Here is a 12,393-nt window from a genome sequence, read left to right as displayed (position 1 = left end):
GAAACCGGCTCTCCTTCAGCGCTTCCGCCGGTACGCTGGCCGCCTATCTCTACCAGTACTGTGCACTGGCTTGAGATTGCACCCGCCCATCTTGACTGACATATCCCCGGGCCCAATCGTAGGCTCAAGCCGATGTCCCTCTTCATTCGAGGACTTTGGCAGCCCCAGTCATGATGGATACTGGTGCCCGACCAATAGTGGTGCTTCGCCAGAACAGAGGCAACTTCACGCTCCCTTATCCACCCGAGAAGGCCAGGGGATGAAGGTGGAGTGGAGTAGTCTGTGCATTGAGGAAATGATTGACGGACAGCCCACCCCCCTTCCAATCGGAGCGCTGTGCGCAGCCTGGCCAACCTATGGGACTTGGCTGCTAAGGCGAGAGGCGGGCTTCTCAGAAGTAGGAAGTATTCGTGGGTCTGTCTGCAGTCAGCCGGGCAAAGGGCTCGGCGGACTCTGGAAATAGGGAAGCGCGAACCCTGGACGTGCTCATGACGAGGGGGGAGTGAGCTTACGAAGGCCACGTGCAGGCTGCCCAGAGCTTGCCCAGACTCACGAAAGGCCAGGCAGACCTCATTTCCGAAAACATCGGTGGGCTGAGCCGCAGGTTTAGGAGTATCCGCCTAAGGGAGGGGCATGGGGGCGTGGCTTTGAAAGGCCGCGGAGCACTGATTGGTTGAGGAAAATGCCCCTCCGACCTCTGCGTGCCACCATTAGCTGGGCTAGGGGAAGCGAAACGCCTTCGCCTCTGGGGACCCGCCCCCTAGAGGGTGTACACCTGGTTTAGAAAGATTGCCTGGACTGGATTTGTTCTTAACCTGGGCTGGAGCGGTGGGGCAAAGCCCTTGAGGAACCGCGGAGTGAGTTCCTGATCTCCACCTACACTGGGGAATCATAGGAGAAATAGACTTGATCTCTGATCACTTTGTCTTCAGGAGATTGAAGAGTAAACTCTTCCCTGCCTTCCCGACAGGGGTTCCCTGAATTGCGACTTCCTTTCTCTCTGCGTGGTGTGCTTAATTCCAAGCTCCTTGTCATGTTGGCTGAATCACCATCCCCAGGTAAACAAATCAACTCTTCCCACACCCAGATTCCCTCCAAAATACAAGGCATTAAAAAACAGCTCCGGCAAGAGTAGATGGGGTAAGTTCTGGAGTCCAGTGAATCTTGGAGACCATAGTAAGTATCCTGGGCTCACACAAAAACTTTTCAATTCATTGCAGAGGATTAAGGCAACCGAAGGGTATTTGAGTTTATTTATATGGCTGCTAAGGAGAATGAATAATTGTGCTTACATCCAAAGTGTGCATCCCCAGTGAGAAATTCTGCATTTCGGGTGAGTTGATCAATCTTAAACTCAATCTCAAGGTGCCCTCTCATCTTCTGCACAAACATTTCCGTACTGGGCTCTACCCACAAGTCCTGGAAAGAGTGCCTTTCTAAGGATTTTTTTTTTTTTTTCCCCATGAGGTCACTAGCACATTGTTCCCAGGGCTGTACAACCATTCCTACTTCTAAACTTGTCCCAGGTTGTCTTGAGCCTCTGGAACTGACAATGCATAAACCACACTAGGAACCTACCTGTACCTCTCTGGATACATTGTGATAACTCTCCCACGATTCTAGACTTCCTGAGTGCTGGGAAATTGAATTTGAATATATACAGTGGAAATTGGAGTGGAAGAAGAACACAACTATGTGCAAAAACAGGCAACTTGTAGTGTATCTGTGCTGTGATTGGCTCCCTCAGCTGTACCTGCAGTGCAGGAACATTTGTGGTTTTCATTTCCCTATTTCCTATCTCTCTTCTGTTCCCAGCTTCTTCTCTCTTGTCTATGCTCCGTCACCTTGTTCCATGCTCTCTTCTCTGATTTGTACCACTGCTCCCTGCTCCTACTTTTTGTTCCCTGCCATGTCTTGCTGTTCTCTGCTCTGTCTCTTCAGCCCTTTCTCCCTGCCCCCAGTTCTTTGCCTCTTCTTTCTCTATCTTGCCACTCTTCTTGTCTTTGATTCCCCTGATCTTATTATCTTCTCCAAACTGGGTTGGGAATAGAAATAAGGAACAGAGGTATGATGATCTTAGCTACATTTACCACACTCTTCCATGGGGAAAGGGTTGGATGCTTTCCTAGATACATAGTTTTGAATGAACACCCCCTGTCCTGCATCCATCAAGTGCAAAACTTGAACAAGATTAGCCTACCCTTTGGAACTAATCAATGTAAATGGAATCATAAATTCATAGCCTTCTGCACTCCAATCTCTTTCACCAAGTATAACCCCATTCCCAAGCCTACCATCCTGCACAAGGCAACCAATTTCTTCACATTTCTGAAATACTCAAATCTCATTTAACCAAGCCCTTAAGCACACCTTAAGTTATCAACCTCCACAAAACATTCAATGTTGCCAATTTCAAAAACCTCCCCAAACACTATTCCTCCCCAAATCCGATAACCTCTCCCAGACCCCATCTTCACCACACCCACCAGTGTTCCCAGAACTCTCACTCTTCCAAGCCAAGAAAATGTCCAAAGCACCTAAACATGCCACACAACCCAGCATCCATGAATCTACCCACATCCCTAAAGCTGCCACCTTCCACAAATCAGCAATCTTCCAAAAACTCTAGCCTCTAAAACCAAACACACCAAAACCTCAGATTCCCCAAATTCACCAATGTTTCATGCTCATCAACCTCCTCAAGCTCAACAGTGCCCCATGCCCATCAACTGCCCCAAACCCACCAATATCCTTATGCCACTCAGCCTCCCCAACCCTGCAAACTTCTTAAACACACCATACTGCCGGAATATACCCACGTGCTCAAACCCATCAAACTCTCCAAACCTTTGTCCTCCCTCAAGGCCTCAATATTTCCAAATTTTTCAAGCTCCTCAAGTCCCAAATTTTCCATTAAGCTCAAATCCCCATGTCTACTTACCTCCCCCGAACCACCAATCTCATAACTTCAAGTTTATCAAGCCCTGAACCAATCCACCAAAGTTTGGAAGCCCCAAATGGCGAATTTATTCAAAAGTCTCCAGATACTCGTCCCGTCCCCCTAATTCCACATGTCCCCAATGCCAAATCTCCAAGTCCATCAAAATCCTCAAACCCACAGTCACTTTCAATTTCCTGCCTTCCTTAAGTCAACATATCCAAACTTTCCCAAAATACGAACTGACAAATTACTCAGAGCCACCAATCTCTCCAAACAAGCAACCCTCCCCAGGAAACATGCTAGTTCCCACAATTCTACCAGACTACGGATGTCAACATCCTTTCCAAACCATGCCACCTTCCTAGCACCATCAAGTACTGTTGTTCTTGAGATGTTCTCCATGGACTTTCTCTTGCTCTGGTAGCAAGATGCTACCCGTTGATGGTACCATGTCCTATAGGAGTGAATATAAACTTAACAAAAAAACTCACACAGATGTCCCCCTGTCGCACAAACACATTTCTTAATATAGTTTGTATATCATTAAACTTTACCAAGTTCCTGGATTTAAAAAAAAAAAAGCCCTCACCTGTCCGGAAACACCCTCTGTAACTTCACTCAATTCCTTTTTGTAACCTCCTTCAGTCTCTCCTTCATCTAAGAACCATATCCCTGTGTCTGTTCCTTTTTGCTTGAAATCACACCATCTCTCCCCACTAGGGGCAATAAGACTGTGGACCTAAAGAGAGTGTGAGATACAGACAACTCCGAGCTAAGACCACAACAGGAAAGGCATGTTTTCTCTCTCTCTCTTTTTTTTCTTGACTGAGGTATAGTTAGCCTACAATGTTATAGTAGTTTTGGTTACAAATGTCAAAATCCCTGTGGCTCCAAGAAGAGGACTCTGGACTTGTGGGGGGCCCAGTCCAAGGTCGAGGACTCTGTCTCCACAGAGGATACACATGCCCGAAGGGCATGGGCAGGCCAAGTGTTGGTACCAGAATTGTGGTGATTTTTTCCCAACATGCCTGTGACATTCCCCTATCTGTCTGGCCCTGGTCGCAGGTTGGGGAGGTTGATCTCCTGTTTTGAAACAAAGAATACAAGACTGCTAGTGTAGGGCAGATGGCTCAGAAGGAAGCAGAAGAGGTCCCCCTTTAAAGACTAAATCCAGACTCCTTTTCCATAACAGAGCATGGCCTGACTCAGGGTGAGCCTGCTGTGTGGCCATACCGGGGCTGGGGTGAGGTGGGGTGAACAGACACAATTACTGACTTGTGTGCAATCTCATGACTATTTGTGGAGGTGCACTGAGACCCTGGGGAAGACCAGCCACTGAGTGTCTGCCCAGCCTTGAGGGGAAGGCCTGGTTGGGTTCATAGGCTCTTCTCCTCCAGAAAGCACCCCAGTTCTTCCTGCCTTTCTTCTTCCCTCCTTCCTTCTTTCCTTTCCTTCTTCCTTCCTTTCTTCCTTTCTTCTTTTTCTTTTTCCTTCCTTTCTTCCTTTTTTCTTTCTTCCTTTTTTCTTTTTCTTTCTTTCTTTCTTTCTTTGCTTCTGTCAGCTTAAATGGGGGTAGAACCTCATTTGTAAAGGCTTATTATTTATCACTGCAATTTTATTCCTACTAAATATTAGTATTAGTAACATTGAGCATTCAAAATAATGGCTCTCTAAAAGTGCCCACGTCTCAATCCCTTGAACCTGTGAATATATGGCCTAACATGGTAAATGGGGCTTTGCAGTCATGATTAGGTGAAGGTATTTGAATTGAGATTTACCCTGGATTATCCAGTGGCTCAGTGTAATGATATGAGTCCTTAAAGGTGGAGAACATTTCCCAAATTGAATCCTAAATAGTTATGGAAATGGAATGAGTCAAAGAGATTCGACACGGTTGGCTTTGAAAATGAACACAGGAGGCCAAGAGCCAAGGAATGCTGTCAGCCTCTGAAATGTTACAAAGCACAGATACTCCAGAAGAGCCTCCAGTAGAGAAGGCAGCATTGCTCATATGTTGATTTGAGCCTGGTTGAGGCTCTGACATACAGAAATGTAAGATATTAAATCCGTGTTATTTGTGTGGCTAAGGTTGTGGTATTATGTTGTATACGTAGCAAGAGTAAACTAGCACATAATAATATGAAGCAATTCGTAACAACAATCATAATAGCAACAGGCACTGAGGGATTAACATGTACCCAGCACAGCCCTGTGTGTTCTGTGTGCTTTAAGTTACTTAACACTGTATTCCCGGTGATGTTGGATGACAAAGTTATTCTCCTATCGCATTAAAGAATCTGAGGGACAGAGGGGATGAATGTCCTGTCCTGAGGAAAGACACCTAGGAAGGAACATAGCCTAGGTTTGGTCGTAGGGTAGTTTCACGCCTGGCTCCATTCATGTCTACATTGTTCTACCCTGGGTGATTAAACAGAAAGTTGTTGCAAGTCTCTAGATTCCATGTTTGGCCATGTTACAGTGATACTCTGCTGGTGTCAGTATACAGATAAATACTGATGTCAGAGAATGGGTGAAAAACGCAGCTGCAGGTGTTTGACAAGAGGAATAGAACCCCAAGGACACTTTCCCATCCTTAAGTCCCCCACACCCCCTCGACCGCTGTGGCTGAGGGACACAGGAGGGGCTCCGGCACCCAACCAGTCCTGGTGAAATATCAGGGCTCTTTTGCCTGCTCCACTAAAGTTCATTAGTTTCTTTTCTGTTCCCCCACACGCTTTCTCCTCATAGATGATCAAAAGGGCCGAGGGACAAACGATCTCTTCAAATTAGCTAAGTCAGTGATTCTGTATTATAAGATCAATGAGTTTGGCTTTCCTACAGAGATTTCCTCTCTGGGGCTGTGCTGACCCCTGCCAGGTTTCTTGTCATATTATCTCACAGGACAGACCCCTGCATCCTGGGTCCCATGCAGGCATCAAGTCACCACAGTGCCCGTCGCTGCAGGCATTTCACCCACTGAATCACCCCCTGGTAGCTGTATTCACAGCTCTGGCAGCCCTGGGCTCCTTTGGTACCTGCATCAGGACGTCTGAGCCTCTGGGACTGACCACCTACGACCTCCAAGCAGTGTGTGCCTGTCAGTGGACATCTGGACACATTGCACTGACCCCTTTTGCTGTATGCTGTAGCATCTGTTCCTGCATGGTGATTTGGGTGGTAATAAATTACACCTGACCTGGTATGATATGATTTCTCGCAGAGAGGTCAACAAAGACCAGACAGAAGGTTGTGCAAGAAGGTGGCGAAGGATGTAACCCTAGTTTGAGTAACCTCTCCACAGTTTCTGTCGCCAGGCCCCAGTGCTGGTTTTTACTTTCTTATTGTCTGTTTCCTCTCCATGTTTCTTACTCCCTTAACCTGAACAATGCTCCTTCTCTGTTGGCTGTTGGCCCAGCCACTGTGCGCTTGACTCACCCCATTTCTCTATTCCGAAAGGAGTCGGACTCAGGGAAAGAGGGTTGGGGGTTAACTTTGCTGAGGTTCCTTCACTCCCCATATTGTTATGGCTCTTATATGACTTCGGTTCACATCGTAATGTAATGGTGCTGTGCACCCCATCCTTCCTGATGGCTTGCTGTGCCCCCTACACCTGGAAGAGACCAGCACTTGCACCTCCTGGTGTCAAGGCTGAATGCATCTTCCAGTTCTCCCACATCATGCCATCTCATGCACATCCGAAGGTCTAAGACCATGACATTCCCAAGGAGTGCTTAGTCCTTCCTGCAGCCCATGAGTCACTGAAGCGTTTCAAGTACCTTCATGACTTTCTCTTGGTCTGGGTGCTGCAGTGAATGAGAGGTGGTTTGTTGCAATAAGTAGATGTGTACACAATTCTTTCTCTGGATGATGCATCAATAAACTCAAGGAAGTTCAAATATCAATAAATGACAAGGAATGTCAAAATCTCATCATGTTGACAGATTCTATCTATACCTTCATTCAATTGCTCTTCCCACCTCATTATTTTTTATTTATATAATTTAAATTCATAGTGCTTTAAAATAAAGATTTTCTAGCAAAGCAGAGTTAGACAATTCATACTTTGGAGGGTTTTCTTTTTTAATGAGTCAGAATTTCATTTGTAAAGCAATGTTAATTACCGCTGCAATTTTATTCCTAATACAGCGTGATGAAAGTAAGAAGAACGATAACCCCTAACAACTTCTACTTTTTCTCGTGAATCCAGTCAGTGTCATATTATGTGGCAGAAGGGACTTTGCACATGTGATTAAGTTTGAGGATCTATGGAAGGAAGAGGTTTTCTGGACTACACAGATTGGTCCAATCTTAAAATACGAGTCCTAAAAATAGAACCTATCCTGGCTGTACTCAAAATGAGATTTAACAATGAAAGAAGGACATCAGAGAGATGCTATGTTCCTTGCTTTGACGATGAAGAAGTCCAAAAGCCAAGAAATGACAGTGTCCTATAGAATCCTCAAAAAACAAGGAAACAGATTCTTCCCTAGGATCTCCAGAGGGAAAGCAACCCCGTTAATACCTTGGTGTTAGCCTGCTTAGACCTGTTTTGGACTTCTGACCTACAAAACTATAAGATAATACATTCGTGTTGTTTTATTTTATTTTTTATTTTAGGTAAAGAGAGCAGGGGAGAGGGGCAGAGGGAGAGAGAGAGAATCGTAAGTAGGTTCCGTGCTCAGTGCAGAGCTTGACGCGGGGCTCAATCCCACAACCCTGGGATCATGACCTGAGCCAAAATCAAGAGTCGGACACTCAACCTACTAAGCCACCCAGGCGCCCCCATTTGTGTTGTGCTAAACTGCAAAGGCTGTGGTGCCTTGTCACAGCGGTAAGAGGAGCTAATACATGATTATTTTGAAGATTTACAAAAACAAAACCAGCAACATATATTGAGTCATTAATGTGTGCCACATACTTCTTCTCCATGTGCTTTCCATGTTTTAATTTTAACTCTATATTTTCAGGATCAGAGATAAGGGTCCTGTTCCAAGACGTCATAACCTGGAAGAAACATGTCTTGGATTTGATTAAGGTAGTTTGAGGCTAGTTTTATTCATTTCAACATTGTTTTCCACAGAGTGATTAAAGGAAAATTTTTGAGGGATCTTGAATATACTTCCATGTTCTGTCAATATTATATTGATACTTGGGTAGTGGTGATGTCAGCAGGGGCACGTAAAGCAGATGAGGACACAAGAACTGAAAATGGCCATCATGCACATCAAATGCTCATAGAGGATTCAGTTATCTTCATTTTGCATCTAATTTTCCTATAAATCAGGCTAAGAATATAAATAAAATTAAACAGGAAAAATTTTAGGAAAAACATGATCTCTGCTCTTTTTTTTAAGTTTATTTATTTATTTTGGGAGAGACAGAGACATCGTGAGTGGGAGAAGGGCAGAAAGAGAGAGAGAGAGGGAGAGAGAATCCCAAGCAGGCTCCATGCTGCCAGTGCAGAGGTCAACATGGGGTTCAAATTCACGAAATCGTGAGATCATGACCTGAGCTGATAATAAGAGTCTGTCACTTAACAGACACTAAGTGTGCCTAAGTGGACACAGACTGGGGGGTGGGGCCAGGCCAAATGTGTGTCAGGTATATGGTAGTTTTTCCCTGACATGCCTGTGACTTTCTTTCGCAGGAGAGAAGTGAGGAGACTGATCTCCTGTGTAGTGATGAGACGTGGAGGCTGCTGGTGCAGGTAGATGGCTCAGAAGAAGGCAGAGTCCCCCTCGAATAGACCATTTTAAGGCTAAATTTAGATTTCTCACCCACAAGAGGGCATGGTCTGATCAAGGGTGAGGCTACCATGTGCCATCCTGGGGTTGGGGAGAGGTGGGGTGAAGAGACACAATCACTGACCCAAGTGCGATCTCATGACTATTCCTGGATGTGCACTGGGTAGGGCACAGGCTGGAGCAGACCATCCACTGAGCATCTGCCCAGCCCTGACAGGAGGGCTGGGTTGGGACATTGGCTTTGCCCTGCGTGTGACCTCCACAGATCACCTGCCAGGGCATGGGCCTGTGTGACACCTGTGTGACAGAGATGTCATTGTTAGGACAGCACCTTGTTTCCTCACCAAAGTGGTGATGCCATCCTTCACTGTTTATTTGCGTCATGCTATCTTTACAGCAATAGTTGGTACCACGATAATCTTGTGCTCTACCATCACCAGTTGAAATAATCATAAATGTGATGCTTTCATTGACATTGTAATTACCTTACCTATATAATTGCTATTAGTTCTTTTTTTTATTGCTATTAGTTCTGCAAACATGAAGATGCTCCTATAAACAGGTTTAGATAAGCCATACTCTACATGTTTTTGAGAGATGTGAATGAAATGTAACCTTTTTTATAATGTAATGCCAACAACTTCTGCCATTTTGTTCCTCACATATAAGAATCATAGTAATTAGCATAAGTAAATGAACAAAAATAACACTAGAGCCACATGCATTATGTGCTGGGCACTGCTCCACGCCCTCTATATGTTTTAATAATTTAATAATTATGTAATTGCTCATAACCATCTTGGAAGTCAAAATTATTCCTATTTTAAATAGAAAGCTGCGAGGGACGGAAGTGATAAATGTTCTGCCCTGTGGATTCACAATCAGGACGAACATTTCCTGGATTCGATCCTAGGGTAGTCTGAGGTCTAGCTCCTTTCTCTTTGACAGTGTTCCTCATAGAAACTTGTTACAAGCCTCTAGTGTCTGAGTTTCATCCTTACTGTGCTGATGTCATGGCGGTGGTGGTGTTGGCAAGGTCAGCTGACGTTACGCACTTCCACGAACACACACAGGTCAGTGAGTCTGTGTGGGGGCACCAATGAGGCTGGATTCCCCAGGAGAGCCATCCTTGTGTGGGATAGTTGACTCATGCCAATTGCTTTGTCCTTCACGAATCCCTGTGGTTGCTTCCCATCCATGTGTCTGGTAACACAGAATCCCTCACGTCAGGCATCCTGCCTTCTGAGCTGCCCCCAGAACACTGGGCTTGTGGATTCATTACCCTTGGGTGTTCTGAGCCTCTGGGATGGATCCCTGTGAACCATGGAATGTCCTTTCATGGAGGTATCTGGACACACTGTGTAGGCTCTAATGTTGTATCATGCTTTCCCTCAAAGTTGCCTGTGTAACAGAGAACTGAACTTTAATACTTGTCATATGGGGTTCTGGGGGGGGGGAGGTCCTTTTTTGAGCAAAACCAAAGCTTCCTAAATGTAGGATTAAACTATCTCATGAGCAGTCCCCAGGGCTGCACCTGCAGCGAATGTCACTGTTGCGAGCTCCTTCACCTTGTTTCCTGGCCTCTCACTCTGCTTTCTGATCCTATCACTATTCTCTGTACCTCTGTCCTCCACTCCTTCTCTCCTTGTTCCATTCTACCTCACTACCCCATCTCTCTCCTCTGTGGCTTCACCACAGCCCCATTTCTTTTTCTTATATGCCCCCATTCACTTCTCTTGTCTAATCGGGGTGGACTCCAGTAACGGAGAGCAGAGGGGACCTGACACTGCTGGACATTGAACTCTGTAGACAGATTGTAAAACTAATGTGAGTTGCTGCTTTCCTGAATTCCTGTCCTGTCCCATGGGGCATATTTGCCTGAAAACATTGAGTTCATTCACTTGACCTTGACCAGCTCCGGCCTGCCCTTCCTACTTGGTCACTGTGACTAGAATCACATAAACAAGAGCCTCCTGCATTTCACTCACCTCACCCAACTGATGAGCCGTCTTACTCCGTAGGCTCAACAAACCGCCCAGGCCATCCAGGCTCCCCGATGCCATAAGATTCCCAGGCACACCAGTCATGCCAAACACTCCATTCTTTCTTCCTGTCAGTTCCCTCCAAACCCTCAAAACTCACCAAGTGCATGATTTTGGATCAGTGCTTGGGCACTTGTTTTTTTCTGCTTCTTGACTTGCGTCTTAGTGAAACAGGTGTGTAGATTTTGTTACAACTCACAAAGCTGTACGCACACAGTGTTCACGCATTTTGTCGTTAAGTTTATGCATTAACATAATATAATAAGTAAAAAGTTGACAAACCTCCTCTGTGTTTCTTCATTCCATTTGATTTCACCACTTTGTGTTCTCTTTCGTCTGCAAGTCGCACTCTTGACCCTGGTTTTTCTCCATGTCGAGTACAGCCTGTGTCTTTACGCCACCGAAAGTATAAAACCTGGAGGTAGACAAGTGCCAGGTCCAGAGTGCTCTAGGTTAAGAAAAGTTCTTATATCTCGTGAATCTCCCTTAAAGTCTGTGGAAGGCATGAGTCATCTGGGGTAGAGAGACAGGGAGAACACAGCCTGTCTGGAGGGTTGAGTGATAGGTCTGGCCCCTGATCCCCACAAGGTCTTGGTCAAACACAGGAGATGGACTGGAGATGTGAGTTTAGTTTAAGGAGTAGGTCCATGCTTCATGGATGCCACTGGCATCTTGACCCTTTTTCTCTGATGAGCTTGTAAGCGTGGCTCCCGGTCCAAGGCAGGAACAGGGCTATGGTTCACGGGGTAGTGGACAGGCCTGTGGAAAGGGCATGATGCACAGGGAAAGCTTCCTATGTTGTTGGTGACATCCCCCTGTCTAGAATTTGATTTTCCCCTGAAGATTAATGGCCCAGTATCCCTCTTCCTGGTCTCCTGTTTTCAGGGGGCTTTTGGGGAACTACACTTCTTGAGGCAGGAAGCACCTATTGTGGGTGCTCAGGAGTTATGGCAGATTAGATGAACTGGTCCAGGCCCAGACAATCAAACTTACCTCCTCCAAAATCCCCTGGGGACTTTGAGAGGACAAAGGGTGCACCTAATCAAATAGATTTGTTTCTGATATGCATGATCTCCTGCTGTGTGCAGAGGAGGTTATGGGGAATGGTTACAGCCTGGGGTCACAATCCAAGTGAAGGACCCTGGAGGGCAACAGGGGCATTGGTGCCTGGCCTTCCTATGTCCTCTGGCCAAATGCCTGTTCATCTCTGGGTCTTCCCAGGACTGAGGAAAAGCTGAAGATTTGGCTACAGATTAATGTGTATCCAGCATTTATGAAGGTATGCTGATTGCTTTCTGACCTGTAATTGCCCACTCATTAAGTCTTTGACTCGATAGGGACATTTCCTTGCTTGACTTGTGCTCTCCTGTGACTCTTGCACACAGGATCTCCAATGCTCAAGGACACATAAGACTTTTTGGAGGGTCGACAAACTGTAGTGCAGACCAGATGAACTGGTTGAGGTCTTGAAGCCATGGGTAGGAGGAAGCCAGATTCTCTGTTCATTCCCTGAGGAGGCATGGACTGGCTTTGGTAATGTCTTGGGCATGGCCAATCTTGTAGTTTGGGATGAGAGCCATACGCATTGACCACTGACTTGTGTGTGACCTTCCAGTGAGGGCCTGACAGGTCTTGAACATTCTTAGGATGGGGGTGAGGCCATTAA

The 12,393-nt window shown here is 45.9% G+C and overlaps 1 protein-coding gene across 5 annotated transcripts in view; it reads right to left on the bottom strand.

The window, feature by feature from the left end:
- Positions 1-7,774: 7,774 nt before the first annotated feature.
- The window catches only part of LOC122234038 (metalloproteinase inhibitor 1-like), a 63,416-nt gene continuing 58,797 nt past the window's right edge, over positions 7,775-12,393 (bottom strand). For 3 of the 5 annotated variants that reach the window (XR_006211735.1, XR_006211734.1, XR_006211738.1), the window contains 2 exons: positions 11,010-11,142; positions 7,775-8,226 (listed from right to left, as the gene is read on the bottom strand). The gene's annotated coding sequence lies outside the window, so the exon portion shown is untranslated. The other 2 variants (XR_006211736.1, XR_006211737.1) reach the window with 2 other exon arrangements.

The sequence above is a fragment of the Panthera tigris genome, chromosome E2 (assembly GCF_018350195.1).
Source record: "Panthera tigris isolate Pti1 chromosome E2, P.tigris_Pti1_mat1.1, whole genome shotgun sequence".
NCBI classification, from domain to species: Eukaryota; Metazoa; Chordata; class Mammalia; order Carnivora; family Felidae; genus Panthera; species Panthera tigris.
Note: the sequence above shows the minus strand (reverse complement) of the source record. Positions and strands in the feature narration are given on the sequence as shown.